This window comes from Otolemur garnettii, unplaced genomic scaffold, assembly GCF_000181295.1.
Source record: "Otolemur garnettii isolate 467f Iridium unplaced genomic scaffold, OtoGar3 scaffold00176, whole genome shotgun sequence".
Taxonomy (NCBI): domain Eukaryota; kingdom Metazoa; phylum Chordata; class Mammalia; order Primates; family Galagidae; genus Otolemur; species Otolemur garnettii.
Genome location: NW_003852571.1, coordinates 2,289,297 through 2,295,813, shown reverse-complemented (window position 1 = coordinate 2,295,813; position 6,517 = coordinate 2,289,297). Strand labels below are relative to the sequence as shown.

Sequence of the window (6,517 nt, the reverse complement as noted above, 5' to 3'; positions counted from 1 at the left end):
TGAGGCTCTGTCTCAAAAAAAAAAAAAAAAAAAAAAATAGAAAAACTAGCCAGGCATTGTGGTGGGCACTTGTACTCCCAGTTACTCAGGAGGCTGAGACAGGAGGATTGCTCAAACCCGGGAATATGAGGTTGCTGTGAGCTCTGATTCCACAGCACTCTACTCAGGGTGACACAGTGAGACTCTGTCTGAAGAAAAAACAAAAGAAACCATTTCTGATGAAGGAATGGCAAAAACTGTGGCCATGCTTTAAAAACCACTCCAGGCTCGGCGCCTGTGGCTCAAGTGGCTAAAGCGCCAGCCACTTACACTTAAGGTGGCAGGTTTGAATCCAGCCCAGGCTCGCCAAACAACAATGACGGCTGCAACCAAAAAAAAATAGCCAGGCGTTGTGTTGGGTGCCTGTGGTCCCAGCTACTCGGGAAGCAGAGGCAGGACACTTGCTTGAGCCCAGGAGTTGGAGGTTGCTGTGAGCTGTGATGCCACAGCACTCTACCCAAGGGGACAGCTTGAGGCTCTGTTTCAAAAATAAATAAATAAATAAAAACCACTCCACAGCCTTGGCCAGGCACAGCAGCTCATGCCTGTAATCCTAGCATTTGGGAGGCAGAGGTGGGTGGATTGCCTGAACTCACAGGTTGGAGATCAACCTGAGCTAGAATGAGACAGCTTCTCGAAAAAATAGCTAGGTCTACAGCCATACCACCCTGAACGCGCCTGATCTAGTCTGATGTCGGAAGCTAAGCAGGGTCGGGCCTGGTTTGTACTTGGATGGGAGACCGCTTGGGAACACCAGGTGCTGTAGGCTTGGAAAAAGAAAAGAAAAAATAGCCAGGCATTGTGGCAGGCACCTATAGTCCTAGCTACTTGGGAGGCTGAGGCAAGAGAATCGCTTGAGCCAAAGAGTTTGAGGTTGCTGTGAGCTATGATGCAACAGCACTCTACCAAGGGTGACAAAGTGAGATTCTGTCTCAAAAATAAAAATGAAGGCTCGGCACCTATAGCTCAACCGGCTAAGGTGCCAGCCACATACACCTAAGGTGGCGGGTTCAAATCCCCAGCCCGGACCCGCCAAACAACAACGATGGCTGCAACCCAAAAATAGCCACGCGTTGTGGTGGGCGCCTGTGGTCCCAGCTACTTGGGAGGCGGAGGCAGGAGACTCGCTTGAGCCCAGGAGTTGGAGGTTGCTGTGAGCTGTAATGCCACGGCACTCTGCCCAGGGGGACAGCTTGAGGCTCTGTCTCCAAAAAATAAATAAATAAATAAAATAAAATAAAAATAAAAATGAAAACAAAAAATAAAAAAAATAAAAACCACTGCACAGCCTTCATTACAGTCCCAGACTTTAAATAATCCACAAACCCTGGCCAGGCGAAGTGGCTCACATCTGTATCCTTTTACTCTGAGAGGCTAAGGCAGGTGGATTTCCTGAGCTCCCGAGTTCAAGGCCAGCCTGAGCAAAAGTGAGACCCCTTCTCTACCATAAATAGAAAAACTGAGGCAAGAGGATTGCTTGAGCCCAAGAGTTGGAGGTTGCTGTGAGCTATGATGCCACAGCACTCTACCAAGGGTGACAGGTTGAGACTCTGTCTCAAAAACAACAAACAAACAAAAATCCACAAATCCATCACTATCAAAGTGGATTAATATGTTATGATATCATATAACCAAATACTACTCAGCAATAAAAAGGAATGTACAAGGTGGTGCCTGTGGCTCAGTCAGTAGGGCACTGGCCTCATATGCCAAGGGTGGTGGGTTCAAACCTGGCCCCTGCCAAACTGCGACAGCAAAAAAAAATAGCTGCGGGTTGTGGCAGGCACCTGGAGGTCCAGCTACTGAGGAGGTTGAGGCAAGAGAATCGCCTAAGCCCAAGACCTGGAGGTTGCTGTGAGCTGTGATGCCACAGCACTCTACCGAGGGTGACAAAATGAGACTCTGTCTCTATTTCTAAAAAAAAGAAAGAAAGAAAGAAAAGGAATGTACAGCCACATGGATGAATCTCAAAAACATTATTTAGAGCAAAAGAAGCCAGACTGGGTGGCACTTGTGGCTCAAGGAGTGAAGCACCAGCCCCATATGCCGGAGGTGGTGGGTTCAGACCCAGCCCCGACAAAAAACTGCAAAAAAAGAAAGAAAAGAAAAGAAAGAGAAACAAAAGAAGCCAGACCAAAAACCAAGCTGTGTGATTTCATTTATATGAAGTCCAAGAACAGATAAAACTCTTCTGCGATCTAAAGGTCAGACAGTGGTTGAGAATTAGAACTCATTGCAAAGGGGCATTCTACAACCTTCTATTGAGAGGGAAATATTTTGTATCTTGTTTTGGATGGTGGTTACACTAGGGTATACCATTGTCAAAAACTGTTTGAACTAAATGCCTAAGATGTATGTGTTTTATTGTCATGTGGATTGCTTTTGTATTTACAAATATAAGTAATAATGCCTAAGTCCTCCTCCCAGAGATTCTGATCCAATTAATCTGGGGCAGAAGGACCTTCAAGTATTCTGTCAGTGCCGCCGTGACACCCTATCACCACTCGAATAAAAACAGCCAGGACACAGGTTGAAGGTACAAGCCTGCAAGAGGTGGGCTTCCCATAGGTACAGGGAGAGCCCCGAGCGACCTCTGCCATGGCCTTTCTTTGAAACATTATACAACAGGTGTCGGGGACCCACATACTGGAGCTATGTGCTTAACAATCGCTGTGCGCTTTTCCTTCACAGGCTCAACTCCCACCCCGCTGCAGCATGAACGTCCAAAGTATAACACCTGCCGTTAACCAGTGACTCATCTTATCTCACTAACACCTGCAGCTACTTGAGGGCTTGTCTCTGGGCAGCAAAACATCCCCATGCTGGCTAGGAGATTGTCCCGCTCTGAGCCACCTCCCTCAAGAACAGGTGGCCACTTCCACAAGCCTGGTGCACGGACTCCTACACATTCTCCACAGGATTCCAATGTAAAGTGAAGTCAAGAACCACTGCACCCAATCAGCACAAGGTTCTCAGGTCAAGGGGAGGCCTACACAACATCCTTCCTTACAATTCAGTGCTGTGTATAATATAGTATCCAGATTTATTCTTACATTTCTGGAGGTCAAAAGTTCAAAATTAGTTTAAGGGGCTAAAACCAAGGTGTGCATAGGGCTACATTCATTTATAAAATATTCTCTATGTGTTGGCCACCTCTTTGTAAAATTTTGTGATGAATGTTTTGTAAATAAATGTAATTTTACACAATTTCCCATTTTTGTTACATATGGTGACTTTAGTGGTGACTCTTGGGTCACCCTGATTCATTCTGACTGAGTCTATTATACAATATACTGTTAGTTTGGGTGGCTTATAAACAACAGAAATCTATTTCTCACAGTTCTGGAAACTGGGAAGTCCAAGAGCAAGATGGATTGGGGATCTGGTGAGGCCCCATCCTCTCACTGTAGCCTCCCATGGTGAAAGAAGTGATTATCTCTCTGCTGTATCTCCTTATGAGGGCACTAATCCCAATCCTAAGGCTCCTCCCTCATGATCTAATTACTCCTAGTATTATCACCTTGGGGATTACAATTGAACATATGAATTTTGGGAGGACACAAACATTCAGACAATAGCACTTCCCCTGTCTCTTCCCGCTTCTAGAGGCTGTCCACATTCCCAGGTTCACAGCTACATAACTCTGATCTCGGCCTCTCATCACATCACCTCCGCTGACTCTGACCTCTCTTATAAGACCAGTTACAGTGGGTTCAGTGCCTGTAGCTCAGCAATAAAAAAAAAAAAAAAAAAGATCAGTTACAGTGCATTGGGCCTATCTGAATAAGCCAGGATAACTCTCTCACCTCAAGATTCTTTTTTTTTTTTTTGAGACAGAGTCTCTCTATGTCACCCTTCCCTCAGTAAAATGCCGTGGTATCACAGCTCACAGCAACCTCAAACTCTTGAGCTTAAGTGATTCTCTTGCAGTATCACAGCTCACAGCAACCTCAAACTCTTGAGCTTAAGTGATTCTCTTGCCTCAGCCTTCCAAGTAGCTGAGACTACAGTACAGGGAGGCCACCTGCCACAATGCCCAGCTATTTTTTTGTTGTTGCATTTATCATTGTTGTTTAGCTGGACCAGGCCAGGTTTGAACTCCAGCCTCAGCTGGCACCCTACCCACTGAGCTACAGGTGCTCAAGATTTAACTCAATCATATAAGCACAGTTCTTTACCAGGTAAAGTAACCTGTTCCCAGGTTCTGGAGGTTAGGATGTAGATATGCTTGGGAGGCCATTATTCAGCCTCAGTGTACTATTCAAAATGAGCTTTAGTAGCCATCAGGGAGATGACTAAATCCTCACCTATAATATTGCAATCCAAAGGGCTTAGAAAGTTTCCATAACTCTAGGTATTTTTTATAAGTGACCTACAAAAAATATTCCGTATCTCCCAGGCTATAGCTTTACACACCTCAGCTGTCCCAAATAGCCAGGCCCTGGGGTAATGATCAAACTAACAGAAAACTTAATTTCCTTTTGTGAGTCCCAGGACAAGACCCATTACAAAGTGAGGATTTGAGAGCAGAAACCTCTGTCTGTTGGGGAGGGGGTGAAGAGGGGCACATGTCAGTTACAATAGCAGGGAGGAATACCTGTAGGGGCACAGGTCTTTATCTTTCTATGTAAAGATTAAAAATGGATAGCATGGTGTGGATGCAGAGAGAAGGGAACATTGCTACACTGCTGGTGGGAATGCAAGCTAATATGACCTTTTTTTCTTTTCTTTCTTTTTTTTTTTTAGAGACAGAGTCTCACTTTGTTGTCCTTGGTAGAGTGATGTGGCATCACAGCCCACAGCAACCTCCAGCTCTTGGGCCCAGGTGATTCTCTTGCCTCAGCCTCCCGAGTACCTGGGACAGGTGCCCGTTACAACTTCCCACAATTTTTTGTTGTTGTTGCAGTTTGGGCCGGGTTGGAACCCACCACCCTTGGTATATGGGCCTGGCGCCCTACCCACTGAGCCACAGGCACTGCCCCAATATGACATTTTGGGAAAGAAGTTTAGAGAATACTCAAGGAACTAAAAGTAGACCTACCATTCAATCTTGCAACTCCTCTACTAGGTATATACCCAGATGATCAAAAATCATTTTACAACAAAGACATTTGCACCAGAATGTTCATTGCAGCCCAATTCATAATAGCCAAGACATGGAAACAGCCCAAGTGCCCATTGACCCTTGAATGGATTAACAAAATGTGGTATGTGTACACCATGGAATACAATGCAGCCATAAAAAAGATGGAGACTTACATCTTTTATGTTCACCTGGAGGGACCTGGAACATATTCTTCTTAGTAAAGAATCTTAAGAACGGGGGGGAAAGTATCCAATGTACTCAATACTACTATGAAATCGTATATAACAACCTACACATTCATGTGAATGGTAAAACATAATCCTGAAAGTAGAAAGGAAGAGGAGAGAGAGGGGAAGGGAAGGGGGAGGCAGGGGGAGGGAGGGTATCTGGGGGGACCTTATCTAATGTGCATGATGCAATGGGACATTTCAAAACTATTAAGAAAAAAGTATCATTGTGATGCATGTGTTTATCAGTTCAGTGTAAGCATTTCACATTGTCTATCAAATCAATACACTGACTGCCATAAATGCATCAGTGTACACAGTTATGATTTAATAAAAATAAATAAATAAATGCAAAAAAAATAAATAAAAGTGGATACCAGCTGCTTCTTAGAACAACTCGTGTTGGTAGTACCCATCATGGAACAAGGAAGCATTCTTTCTCTTTCTCTCCTGGCCCCGAAACATTTTTCAAGAGCTTACTGTGTGCCAGACATGGGATCAGGAAGAAGGCCCCTGCCCTCAGTCACTCTGCTGGTGCCCACCAGATGGCTCCTGCAGCCCAGCTGCCATAGCTCTCAGTTGTTTCTGTGCTTACAGGATGGCCACCTGATCTCTGCTTACAGGACGAGGTCCCAGGTCTCCACTCCAGCATAGGGGTCTTGCTATGCAGCATTCTCCCTGGGACTTACAACAGGAATTGTGACTCCAGGAAAACCAATCTAAATAGTGATATCTGTTCTTTATTGTGTTAGGTGTTAAATTCTTGCCATAAAACACCATAAAGTGTCCTTTCTGTGGGTTACAGTTGACAACATTGAGGCTGCTGGGTCCCATGGTCACTGCGTTGCCACCAAGCTGCACAGCAGCCTGAGGACACCCACCTGCATGGCATCTCAGTCCTCATCTGGCTCCAGGCCTGCTTCCTTACTCCCGGCCAGGTCTGTCCATGCCCAGTGACACCAATGAACCTCTTCTTCCCCCAGTTCCCACACCAGTCTGTTATGTTAATGGTCTCCTCCTCGGAATTTGATCCTCAGTTGAATGACTTCCAGAAGATCAAATGTTGTGACGCTAGAAATAGGAAGGGCTGGCTCGGCGCCTATAGCTCAACCGGCTAAGGCGCCAGCCACGTACACCTAAGGTGGCGGGTTCGAATCCCCAGCCC

General features: G+C 45.5%; 1 non-coding gene across 1 annotated transcript; it reads left to right on the top strand.

The window, feature by feature from the left end:
- The first annotated feature begins 689 nt into the window (after positions 1-689).
- Positions 690-808, top strand: LOC111728653. Its single transcript, XR_002775886.1, has one exon. It is a non-coding gene; the product is annotated as a 5S ribosomal RNA (ribosomal RNA).
- Positions 809-6,517: the final 5,709 nt, after the last annotated feature.